Raw genomic sequence first — 13,479 nt, 5'->3', positions numbered from 1 at the left:
TGGCCGGTTGTGACACAGAAACATACACGTTACAAAAGTATTGTCAAGTGAAGAAGTATTTCTTGTTAGTGGTTAAATAAAGGTTAAATAAAATACAAATAGTTCTCTTCATAACTAAGACCATGGGGGCGAGGAAACAAATGGCACTCACCCCTATTCCATTTAGCAAGAATCTGTCGACGAGCTTGACATCCTGTTGGCGACCTCAACCCAACCCTGTGCAGCTCGGAATATCCTTTGGTTGAACTGGAGCACACACAGCATGTGAACCTGGAAGAGGAACAAAGAGAACCAAGTTACAACAAGAACAAAGTGAACCAGTTACAACAAGAACAAAGTGAACCAAGTTACAAGAACGTGAATTGTGTTACAGTGATTGTCAAATAAACATCTTAACCCTAATTATGCTAATGACGTGTATACACGTCTTTTATAATCAAACCGTGGGGGGGGGGGGGGGGGGGGGCTTTTTAATGATATCAAACGGGATCGCTGTCATTCAATATTTATATTTTGCCTTTCCTTCTTCAGCGATCCGAGACCCGTTTTGCAGTTCACTTCCTTGTTTACGGCCCGACGAAAGTGTCTCTTTACTCTAAATCTACGACACTCTCCATGGTTTGACCAAAACGCTGATGTTCTGTACTCATTTCTAGAGAGACTCCCGGTTTTGGGGGTAATGGAATGGGTATCGGGAGTGGAAAAAGTGTGATCGAGGCATCCCTATATGGGATACACATAATATAAGCATGACCAACAAAGAAAGCATTTTTGGTCATTTTAGACCAAAAGACAAGAAACTGACTAGGATAATTCCAGCCTATCCTAAAATAACTCAGCAGTAGTGTCTTGTTTTTTTTGAGAAGTAGAGAAATAGTGTTGATTTTTGAGAAGTAGAAAAGTCAACATTGATGTCAAACAGTTCTAGAAGACATCACAAAAAGCCAGCAACTCAAAGATAATAATGAGGTTATTTTTGTACTCCAAATATATACAGCTAAATGTGTCGGTGTTTGAGAACACAGACGAACAAAACCAGGTAAAAAAACATCCTATTCTCATCTGAATATCTAGGACATTTTCGCACACACACACACACACACACACACACACACACACACACACACACACACACACACACACACACACACACACACACACACACACACACACACACACACACACACACACACACACACACACACACACACACACACACACACACACACACACACACACACACACACACACACACACACACACACACGTCATTGTAGCCTGCTATTGAATAATTACACGTATGTCCAATTTGAAGTCGGTGGGGCGAACGGTTCTCGAGTTACAGCCGTACACATGTACAGACGTACAGAGACATGGTGCATTTATAATAATAATAACAATAATAATACTGTATTTGTATAGTACCTTTCATGACATGAAGTGACAGCTCAAAGTGCTTTACAGAGCAATGAAGAAAGAAAGAAAGAAAGGCAAGGCATAAAACATTAAAAATGCAGTAATGCAATGAATAACAAAAAAATTAAAAGATCAATTAAAAGCCAGAGTGTAGAAGTGGGTCTCGAGCTGTGCTTTAAAAATGTCTACAGAGGCTGCCTGTCGAAGGTACAGTGGGAGTTTGTTCCACGCAGTCGGCCCGTAGAAGCAAAAAGCTGCTTTACTGTATTTTTTAGTTGCCATTTTCTAAAAACAACCGGAAGCCAATGCAGTGAAGCTAAAACTGGAGTAATATGTTCTCTCATCTTAGTTTTAGTTAAAACTATTATAAATAGATATGTGTAAAGTAACTAAAGTTTTCAATTAAATGCAGTGGGAGTAAAAGTGTAATATTTGCCTCCGAGATGTAGCGGAGCAGAAGAAAAAGTTTTGAAAATAGGAAATACTTAAGTTAAGTTACTTAGTTAGGAAATACTTAAGTTAAGTTACTTAAGTACAGTACTTGAGTGAATGTACTCAGTTACTTTACACCACAGAGCGAGGGTAATAATCTTCAGTGGATTTAGAGAACAAAGAGGCGTTGAGCTGGCGGGGAGACGTGTCGCGGCTGTCACAAGTATTCAGGAACATAGTCCGTGAATTTCAACGTTTTTCTTTTTCCTTCTCCACAGAAGCTTTGCATACATTTTGGCTTCGCCTCGTTCCTTGGCTGCTTGTGAACGAGTGTGCCAGAGAGGTAGTGTCCCTGATGTGGATCGCACCGTTAGGAATCAGCCTTCAGAGATGTTGCTTTCTTTCTCTCTTTTTGCAAGTAATATCCTTCTTGCAGGGTTAAAATTGGCGATCGAATATTGGTAGGGATGCACGATTAATCGGTAGCATAATCAGAATAGGCCATATCTGTATCGGAACGGTCTCAAAATAATACAGATTATACCAGCAAAAAAAGAATTCAATGGAAAATGTAAAAAAAATCATCAATGAGTTCAATATAAATCAAAAGTGTCTAGTACCTCTAGTCTAGAACAAAAGCCAAATCAAATATGTAAAAATAATAATTTTTCTACATTTAATTTGTGTACTCTTATTCAGTAGTCATTCAGTTGTGAAAACAGACACTTGGAAAAGAGTATAGGAATTTATTGATTGATTGAATACTTTATTAACAGGCTTTGGGCCAATAAGCCCCTATAGGGCCTAGGTTTGTTTCCATTGTGGTCCTCTGTATAATATCGGAAATTCGGAATCGGTCAGAATCGGCAGATTTCATAATCGTGCACCCCTAAATATTGGTGATCGAAAATCTGAGAACGTGGCCGTTTTCAAGATCTCTGGAACGGAATGTCCAATCTGATCATTTCAAAGCGTGTTGAATCATGTGCGACTTTGAGGACATTAAAGGGCATAATGAAACGGCACCTTTTGGGTTTACTTTTTTGGTTTTCGGGCCTAAAAAGTATGTAATTGTTCTGTTCTGCATCCTCACAACCTTCTCAGTTCTCTGAAAAATAACTGCTTCTTTTGCACCAAATGCACCATGCGAGGCACCAACCTGCACATCGGGAGCAATTAGGGGTTCAGCGTCTTGCTAAAGGACTGACTTTACACTTCGACACGAACTCTGTGGGAGCCCACAGGTATCGAAACCTGGAAACCTTGCAGTTTCCATCCGGCTGTCCGGCTACTCTACCGCTGAGCCACTGCCTCCTTCTCAGTTCTCTGAAAAGGCCACTGACTAGTTTGGAATATTAAGCAGCAGAAAGAAGCCATTGGAAATCAAAAGGATTGTGAAAGCGGGTGGGAAGCATCAAAAAGGCGTTTGATATATCTCTGTCCCTCTCTCTGTCCCTCTCTCTGTGTGTGTGTGTGTGTGTGTGTGTGTGTGTGTGTGTGTGTGTGTGTGTGTGTGTGTGTGTGATGCGCGCACGCGCGCGTGCATCTCTTTCTCATATATGACAAGAGAGACAGAATGGAGATGGAGAACAAAGGCCTTCGGAAGTACAGGGTGGGGGATTACGCCCCCACCCCCCCTTCCCCCCGTGTCTAAACCCAACATGCCAATGACATTCTTCAAAATCAAAAGGCTTGCCAACAGGCATTGACACTAAGGGTTGCCCACCTGCAGGTAAATAACACTTTTGGGCAGGTGGGGTTTGCTTTCATGTTGCCCGAACGGGCAGGTGCTCGTTTTGAGAGGGAACGCAACCATCTATAAACAAACACGAGATATCTGACTAAACACCTGAACGTGCCCAGAGCATCTTCTGGTCTGTGGAATGTAAACTACCAGCACTGTTTAACTATAATGTGCTGTTTTCACTGTTGCTACACTTTAGTAGAACATGACCTGTCCTTGCCTGACATGCAAGTACCTCTGAGACCTTAGTGACGTCAAACCCTGCAACTTGCCTTAAAGGTACCAGTAGTGGTGGTGATGCACGTCAAAGACAGGAATCAGTGAGATGAGAGAGACATGGAGAGGGACAGCAGGAGACTAGGGAGGGTTTCAGATGAGACATGGAGAGGGACAGTGGGACACTAGGAAGGCTTTGAGATGAGACATGGAGAGGGGACAGTGGGACACTAGGGAGGGTTTGAGATGAGACATGGAGAGGGACAGTGGGACACTAGGAAGGCTTTGAGATGAGACATGGAGAGGGGACAGTGGGACACTAGGGAGGGTTTGAGATGAGACATGGAGAGGGACAGTGGGACACTAGGAAGGGTTTGAGATGAGACATGGAGAGGGACAGTGGGACACTAGGAAGGGTTTGAGATGAGACATGGAGAGGGGACAGCAGGACACTATAGGCAGGGTTTGAGATGAGACATGGAGAGGGACAGTGGGACACTAGGAAGGCTTTGAGATGAGACATGGAGAGGGGACAGTGGGACACTAGGAAGGGTTTGAGATGAGACATGGAGAGGGACAGTGGGACACTAGGAAGGGTTTGAGATTAGACATGGAGAGGGACAGGAGGACACTAGGAAGGGTTTGAGATGAGACATGGAGAGGGACAGTGGGGCACTAGGAAGGGTTTGAGAAGAGACATGGACAGCAGGACACTAGGCAGGGTTTGAGATGAGACATGGAGAGGGACAGTGGGACACTAGGAAGGCTTTGAGATGAGACATGGAGAGGGACAGTGGGACACTAGAAGGGTTTGAGATGAGACATGGAGAGGGGACAGTGGGACACTAGGGAGGGTTTGAGATGAGACATGGAGAGGGACAGTGGGACACTAGGCAGGGTTTGAGATGAGACATGGAGAGGGGACAGTGGGACACTAGGGAGGGTTTCTCACTGGCCGACACGGATCTCAAAATAGTCTGCCTCCAATGCAGTGTTGATTTTTGATCAAGTTTTGATTTAGTTTTAGTCATTTTAATACAATTCTGTTATAAAGTTTTCATATTTTTGTCACCTGAAAAGCGATATGACTATATATACTGCGCACACACACACACACACACCCCCCCCCCCCCCCCCCCCCCCCCTCTCTATCGGCTTTCTTTCTGCTCAGCCTGTTCTCCTCCTATCGATTGGCTTCTGAATGTTTACTAAGGTGACCTCTAATTGGCCGTGCCAATAATGTCAACTCTGCATGCCATTCTAAAGCCTGCTTGCGTACACATTAAAGCTGCCAGAAGCAATACTATGTCAAACTTTGAATGACCTTTTTTCTTGGTGGTCAGACAGCCAGCAATGAGTAAAACACTCCCAGAAATAATTTAGTCTCTGTGACACATCTAGGGACCACAATCAGCATTCAAAGATGATCCTAGAAGCTTTGGCATTGGTTGATAAAAAACAAACCTGGTCGAAATGACTAACCAATCAGGAAGTAGACAGGCAAATTGACCAATGACAAAAGCTTCTAGGAAAATCTTTGAATGCAGATTGCAGCCCCTAGATGTGTCACAGAGACTACATTTCTTTTGGGAGTGTTTTGCCCATTGCTGGCTGTCTGAAAAAAAAAAAAAAAAGGTCATTAAAATGTTGACATATATTTGACATATTTATAGCAGCTTTAAAGGGACATTTCACCACTGGGAGAAATCAATGTTAATTGTAGTAGATAACAGCAGCACAATTTCAAACTTGCACCCTATGGCCAGAAAAATGAAATGTGTGTGTTTGACTAGGATTTGACTGGATTGCTGAATTCCTACAATGCCCATAATGCTTTAGTGCACTTCCCCTGTGAACTAAACTTTGTAGTACAGGAAGGAAGTGAGACCACATTTTCATGACAGGTTTTTGAGGGGTGCTAGCCCCTCCTATACACAGGTTTAATGTTTGTCTTTAGTTCAAAGTTTGTTTAGTAAACGCCATTGACAATGAAGGGAAAATGTACGTCATAATGTGTCGTTTACGTCATATTGTCTCTTTATTGTTAATGTTTGTGTTGGCACCGTTTGTTTTACATCTCCATTACATCACCTAATCAACATGAGTTAGACTTTAATATATTAGCACCCCTCACTTCACACAGGTGTGATTTTGGTCATGAACATGGCATTGACAGAAAATATTAAAAGAAAACAAATTAAAAAAGAAAAAAAAACACATAAAAACCCCAGGAAAGTGTTTCTTGTGTCCTAAACATCATTAAAGGTATATTCAGTGATTTCACTTAATTCAAATATCACAAATGTTGTGATAATCCTCCCTACTATAGAGTGTGCTGACCATATAAGGAGTTCCTCCCTGTCCCCAGTGAGCCTCTGGGGTCAAAAAACCTTAGGTTTCGTTTTTGGCTAGGTGGCGATCGAGCGGAGGCGGGCCTTGGTGTGTGTGCTGTTGGCCTGTCGCGTGTTCCTCCACTGTAGTGCGTGCATGTGCACATCTTGTTACCGGGGCGGACTGGGGGTGAAGTGGGGTGAAGTGGCCCTTTAAGGGTTGAAGTGCAACTTGAAAAAACAATACAGTATGCTGACAAAGGGTGGCTCTCTTGACCCCGACAGGGACTCTAGAGTGGTACAAAGACTGTACAAGATGCTATAGTAGGTACAAAGACTGTACAATATGCTATTTTAGGTACAAAGACTGTCCAAGTTGCTATTTTAGGTACAGGGCCACAAAGAAAGAAGTGCTCAAGAAAGTGCTGATGCAGGAGGAGAGTACCGTCGGTAGCAGGAGGCCTACTGGGGTCCCCTTTAGCTTATCAGAGCCCCAGGGGGGAGGGGGGGGGGGGGCAAGGTTGTGCTTCCCTGCCTCAAAGGAGGAAAACTTCATTTGCAAGCCTAATGAAGCGTGAATGTCGCTGGAGGCATCCTGACAGAAGGGCTGCTTTATTCAAGGACAGTACGAAAGCTTTAGAGACTCTCCCAGTTTGAAGGAGGCCCCTGGAAGCATGACGTTGTAAAAGAAGGCCATTAAAACCATTAAGCGAGACATGCTTTTTCTGCAATGGCTTGTAAGTGTGTGTGGCTCTCATGATGGTGTACGGGTGCCCTGCAGGGACATTATAGTGGATCCATGTTACACATCTCACTCTGAAGACTCCTGAATGGGCCTCTCACAAGTATTACAAATTATTACACGGCAAGGTTGAATGCTTGCTTCTGTAGCAAGTGGGTATAAGGTAAATGGATAACTAATGAAGGTGGGTATAGGGTAAATGGATAACTAATGAAGGTGGGTATAGGGTAAATGGATAACTAATGAAGGTGGGTATAGGGTAAATGGATAACTAATGAAGGTGGGTATAGGGTAAATGGATAACTAATGAAGGTGGGTATAGGGTAAATGGATGACTAATGAAGGTGGGTATAGGGTAAATGGATAACTAATGAAGGTGGGTATAGGGTAAATGGATGACTAATGAAGGTGGGTATAGGGTAAATGGATAACTAATGAAGGTGGGTATAGGGTAAATGGATGACTAATGAAGGTGGGTATAGGGTAAATGGATAACTAATGAAGGTGGGTATAGGGTAAATGGATAACTAATGAAGGTGGGTATAGGGTAAATGGATGACTAATGAAGGTGGGTATAGGGTAAATGGATGACTAATGAAGGTGCGTATAGGGTAAATGGATAACTAATGAAGGTGGGTATAGGGTAAATGGATAACTAATGAAGGTGGGTATAGGGTAAATGGATAACTAATGAAGGTGGGTATAGGGTAAATGGATGACTAATGAAGGTGGGTATAGGGTAAATGGATGACTAATGAAGGTGGGTATAGGGTAAATGGATAACTAATGAAGGTGGGTATAGGGTAAATGGATAACTAATGAAGGTGGGTATAGGGTAAATGGATAACTAATGAAGGTGGGTATAGGGTAAATGGATAACTAATGAAGGTGGGTATAGGGTAAATGGATAACTAATGAAGGTGGGTATAGGGTAAATGGATAACTAATGAAGGTGGGTATAGGGTAAATGGATAACTACAGTGTCGGTAGGCCAATCAGAGGCAGGTGGGACGTTACCATGTCTATGCTTGGACGTAGAATAGATATACGCTGTAGGAACTGATTTGTCACCTTTATACTGATGTGATTGACAGGTTGACATGGGTTGCCATTTTTGGGTTGCCATGTTGGCTGGGTTACACTTCCGATTGGTCAATGGCCTAATTCGGCGGTGTGTTATTTCTGGATAATGACCGCTCCGCTCTATAACAGACCTCTGCCGAATCAAAGGCTCGGAGCACCTGGCTGCAGCCGCTGCGCTGCTTGGATGTTGTGATGTTGGATGTTTTGGGCACAGGTCTCCACCAGGGCAGGTCAAGTTGTGGCCTCCTGGTGGCGCTATAATAGGCCAATGTGAATGAGAATTGGATGATCTGAGATAGTGTGTAACGATTTGTGGGATCTTTGGACAGAATCTGGAGTTTGTTTTACAAAAGTCGTCCTCTATAAAAGGCAGATGTGAAAAATGCAGGTCAAAGGTTTATCCTTGGCCTCTAGGGAGTGTGTGCATGCAACGTTTCACGCAGATCGGTGCAGTTATAGGTAAAAATGTGAAAAGCTCCCTCCTGGTGGCGCTATCACAATAATAATAACTGGAAGATTTGGGGCAGAGGTTCATCATTGGCATCCAGGGAGTGTGTGTGCAAAGTTTGGCATCGGCCAGGTTAACGGTGCCGGAAAATAGCTGTACACAGACGGACACACACGTGGACACACACACACACACACGGACAGATTGCAAAACATACTCTCCCCAATCCCCATGCCTTCGGCTGGTGGAGACAATGAGTAGATACATACATTATCACCCAGATTGAGAAGTAAAAACTGCCTACACTATTTTATGATTAAAGTACGAAGGAAATGTATTCAAAGACAAGTGAGTATAGTACATTTTTAAGCTCAGCCATGAGCCAGATGACTATGTTAATGACTACTTGTGATCTTGCTGTGGCGTCTCCCTGGCTGCTACGAGAGGTGATCTGCTGTGGTGTGTCCCTGGCTGGCTGCTACGAGAGGTGATCTGCTGTGGCGTGTCTCTGGCTGCTACGAAAGGAATTCAGGGCATGGGTGAATCACTAGCCTACAGTCAGATCAGATGTTCTCCGTCTCTAGTCAGCTCTAACTGACTCTAGGGAAATCTAGGAATTTTACAATATTGAAATTATCGGCCCAGGGCCATATCCAATTAATTGCATGGTGAAATCATTCTTCCTGTTAATACAAATGACCTTGCTTCAGTCAGTGTTGATTTTGTCGACTAAAAAAACAGACTAAAATGTTAGGGAGGGACTAGTCGAGAAGAGATCCAGTAGAACTAAAAAGACAATTATTTCACGTTTGGCTACACTCTGAATTTTCAGCATGCGGCCAAGTGTAAAATCAGGCATTCCTACACCATCAAGGCCCGCCGAAATGCTGTTGTCGACTAAATCAACTGTATATTTGGTTCTTAGGATATTTAATTGACTAAAACCAGACTCAAAGAAAACTTTTTCAGATGGCTAAAACAAATGTATTCAGAAAGACTGACTAAAAGTGTCCAAATGAAGACTGCCTGTCTTCATCCAACTGTGAGCTCTCTATTCAGCAGCTTCCATAACTGGAGCAGAGGGATAAAGAGTTTCATAATTCTGTTTGTCCTCCAATCCAGGCCAACTGTGGCTGCTATTTTGTTATCGGGTGGATGGGGGGGGGGGCATTTAACATAGACAGAGCAGGGCAGTAGACGTGGACGGGGGTGTCTGTGGGAGACGATCAGGACCACAGAGTCCAGAGAGACTTGCCGGCTGTCTGGGTTGTGTGCCTTTCGGGGACTGACCTTAAGTCAGACCTCCCGTCAGTCTGCCCTGTGCTATGCGGGTTACAAATCACCCATGCTGCGGGTGTACAAATCACCCATGCTGTGGGTGTACAAATCACCCGTGCTGCGGGTTACAAATCACCCGTGCTGCGGGTTACAAATCACCCGTGCTGTGGGTTACAAATCACCCGTGCTGTGGGTTACAAATCACCCGTGCTGTGGGTTACAAATCAAACGTGCTGTGGGTTACAAATCACCTGTGCTGTGGGTTACAAATCAAACGTGCTGTGGGTTACAAATCACCCGTGCTGTGGGTTACAAATCCCCCGTGCTGCGGGTCACAAATCAACCGTGCTGCGGGTTACAAATCACCCGTGCTGCGGGTTACAAATCACCCGTGCTGCGGGTTACAAATCAACCGTGCTGCAGGTTACAAATCAAACGTGCTGCGGGTTACAAATCACCCGTGCTGCGGGTTACAAATCACCCGTGCTGCGGGTTACAAATCACCCGTGCTGCGGGTTACAAATCACCCGTGCTGCGGGTTACAAATCACCCGTGCTGCGGGTTACAAATCACCCGTGCTGCGGGTGTACAAATCACCCGTGCTGCGGGTTTACAAATCACCCGTGCTGAGACGGTTCGGTACAGAGTTTAAATCACGGTTCATACAGGCGTATTCAACCGTGCAGGACCAGTGGTGTCATGCTCGTAGAGTGCAGTACCACGCCGTGGTACCAGTATTTTTTTTGACGTGCACGCGCAGGGACGGAACAAAACGGTGCATGTGCGTGCATGCTAGAACGCTTCCCCCTATATTCAAGAGAAGACGCACCTAATCAACATCGCGTCACCAGACTTTCCAAGACGCACAAAGTGCAGTGCAGTGGTCTAGGTTTACTGGCGCCCCGCTCTCTATTTTCACGCCGTGTCAAGTACCATGCCTACTACTTTGTATAACAACAGGACAGCTTTAACTTTTTACCTGAGCGCACGGTAAGCATGCACACTTACAGCAGTAGGCTATGTCTCAGAAGAATGAGAAGAATGCCTCAGAACAGATTAATTTCATTCGTCCAAAGCAAACCTTTTAGTTTTGCTAGTGTGCAGTAAATATGTTTGTCTGACTATTTTAAGTCTACTTTTGTGTTCGTGTCTAAAACTCTCACACTATTTAACAATAGGCTTAGGCTATATCAGCTGTTCTGTGTGTTGTGTTCTGCGATGCGCACATGCACGCAGCGTCATTAACACGCTGTGGTACCAGTTAAAAAAAAAACACCATGACACCACTTTGCAGGACCAACCGTACGTTCAGTTTAAAACCCAAAAGCACTGCACCCCTGGGCCCTACCACATTTCTACAGTCCTATGGCGATGAAGAGGGGAAAAGAACTGCCACAAAGTCATCATTTTGTCAAAAGACAATCACGATAACCTTGTTGAGAGAGACGTCACAAGTCATTATGTACAGCCTGGGCCAGGCGCAAAAAGATGAAAGGTGTCGTTAGGTTATTAAAGCCATCTGGCTGACATGCTTACTTGCTTAGGTTTGGGCTCGCGTAGCCAGCCTTCATCTGCCTTGGCAAATGCATATGGACCCAGGCGGGTCCGATTACATCTGGCCCCTCTCAATTGTGGGAGGACTTCACAGCCGAAATGGTGACGGCCAACCAGATTCGTCTGGAACCAGGCTATAACCAACCAGGGCCCAATATGCAAATATGGTGGCGGGACATTGCGAGAAAAGAAATCTAACACTGAAGCGTTATGCATAGTCTAATATTTTCGGTGGTGAGGTGACCACCAAACTACAACATGACGTCACTGAGCCGCGGTGAAGAGCAAACCACCGCCACCGCCCCAGCCCTTCTCTGTTTTTACTCACCACCGCTCCACGTTATTACAGCTCCGGTGGTCACCTCACCACCGGAGCGGTGGTCACCTCACCACCACGAAAATTCAGACTATGAATAGGCCTTGAGAGGGACGAGACTAATATCCACGCAGTGATACATTAGTTCAGCTGGCATGCTTCACAGATAACCTGGGTGGGTGCACCACCTGCACCCTGCTAAGAGACAGACAACCAATCGGCACCCCGCTAAGAGACAGACAACCAATCGGCACCCTGCTTTAGAGACAGACAACCAATCGGCACCCTGCTTTAGAGACAGACAACCAATCGGCACCCTGCTTTAGAGACAGAACCAATCGGCACCCTGCTTAGAGACAGACAACCAATCGGCACCCTGCTTTAGAGACAGAGAACCAATCGGCACCCTGCTTTTGAGACAGAGAACCAATCAGCACCCTGCTTTAGAGACAGAGCACCAATCGGCACCCTGCTTTAGAGACAGAGAACCAATCGGCACCCTGCTTAGAGACAGACAACAAATCGGCACCCTGCTTAGGGACAGAGAACCAATCGGCACCCTGCTTAGAGACAGAGAACCAATCGGCACCCTGCTTTAGAGACAGAGAACCAATCGGCACCCTGCTTTAGAGACAGAGAACCAATCGGCACCCTGCTTTAGAGACAGAGAACCAATCGGCACCCTGCTTTAGAGACAGAGAACCAATCGGCACCCTGCTTTAGAGACAGAACCAATCGGCACCCTGCTTAGATACAGACAACCAATCGGCACCCTGCTTAGAGACAGAGAACCAATCGGCACCCTGCTTTAGAGACAGATAACCAATCGGCACCCTGCTTAGAGACAGAGAACCAATCGGAACCCTGCTTTAGAGACAGACAACCAGTCAGCACCCTGCTTTAGAGACAGACAACCGATCGGCACCCTGCTTTAGAGACAGACAACCAATCGGCACCCTGCTTAGAGACAGACAACCAATCGGCACCCTGCTTTAGAGACAGACAACCAATCGGCACCCTGCTTAGAGACAGACAACCAATCGGCACCCTGCTTAGAGACAGACAACCAATCGGCACCCTGCTTTAGAGACAGACAACCAATCGGCACCCTGCTTTAGAGACAGACAACCAATCGGCACCCTGCTTTAGAGACAGACAACCGATCGGCACCCTGCTTTAGAGACAGACAACCAATCGGCACCCTGCTTTAGAGACAGACAACCGATCGGTACCCTGCTTTAGAGACAGACAACCGATCGGCACCCTGCTTTAGGGACAGAGAACCAATCGGCACCCTGCTTAGAGACAGACAACCAATCGGCACCCTGCTTTAGAGACAGACAACCGATCGGCACCCTGCTTTAGAGACAGAGAGCCAATCGGCACCCTGCTTTAGGGACACATATTGTGTTTCAAGTGCCACAGACACAACGACCAGAGATTTAGAAGCAGCCTAGTGTTTAAGTCACAAGCATCTCGCTGACTGTCTGAGGTTCATTCTTGTTGAGACAGGCACAGACAGAGACCAAGCAAAACGTGTGTGTGTGTGTGTGTGTGTGTGTGTCCGCCGCCTGAGCACGACACTTGAACCTCATCACAGAGACAACCTGCCCTGGGTAGCACAACACACGTAAACATTGTGTGGTGTGTACTGTGTGTGTGTCATTCATAGAAAGCATGTCTGACACCGCCTCTCAAAATGCTTATCTGCTTTCCTGCAATCTGAACCACGACACCAAGCTTTATAACCAATTAGCTAACATAATAATAATAATAATAATCCTTTATTATATCACCTTTCATGATATGAAATGCAGCTCAAAGTGCTTTACAAAGCAATAAAGGAAAAAAATAAAAGCAAGTGCATAAAACAACATTAAAATAATGTTATTATAATATGTTGTTGTTATTATTGCCCAA

General features: G+C 45.0%; 1 protein-coding gene across 1 annotated transcript in view; it reads right to left on the bottom strand.

The window, feature by feature from the left end:
• The window catches only part of LOC306920845 (D-glucuronyl C5-epimerase B-like), a 43,858-nt gene that overhangs the window by 29,247 nt on the left and 1,132 nt on the right, over positions 1–13,479 (bottom strand). Inside the window, exon 2 of the mRNA XM_079497776.1 lies at positions 152–270. The gene's annotated coding sequence lies outside the window, so the exon portion shown is untranslated. The remainder of the gene's footprint in view (positions 1–151; positions 271–13,479) is intronic.

The sequence above is a fragment of the Electrona antarctica genome (assembly GCF_951216825.1).
Source record: "Electrona antarctica genome assembly, chromosome: 3".
NCBI classification, from domain to species: Eukaryota; Metazoa; Chordata; class Actinopteri; order Myctophiformes; family Myctophidae; genus Electrona; species Electrona antarctica.
The sequence above is the reverse complement of the archived record's forward strand: the minus strand, read 5'-3'. Positions and strand labels throughout refer to the sequence as shown.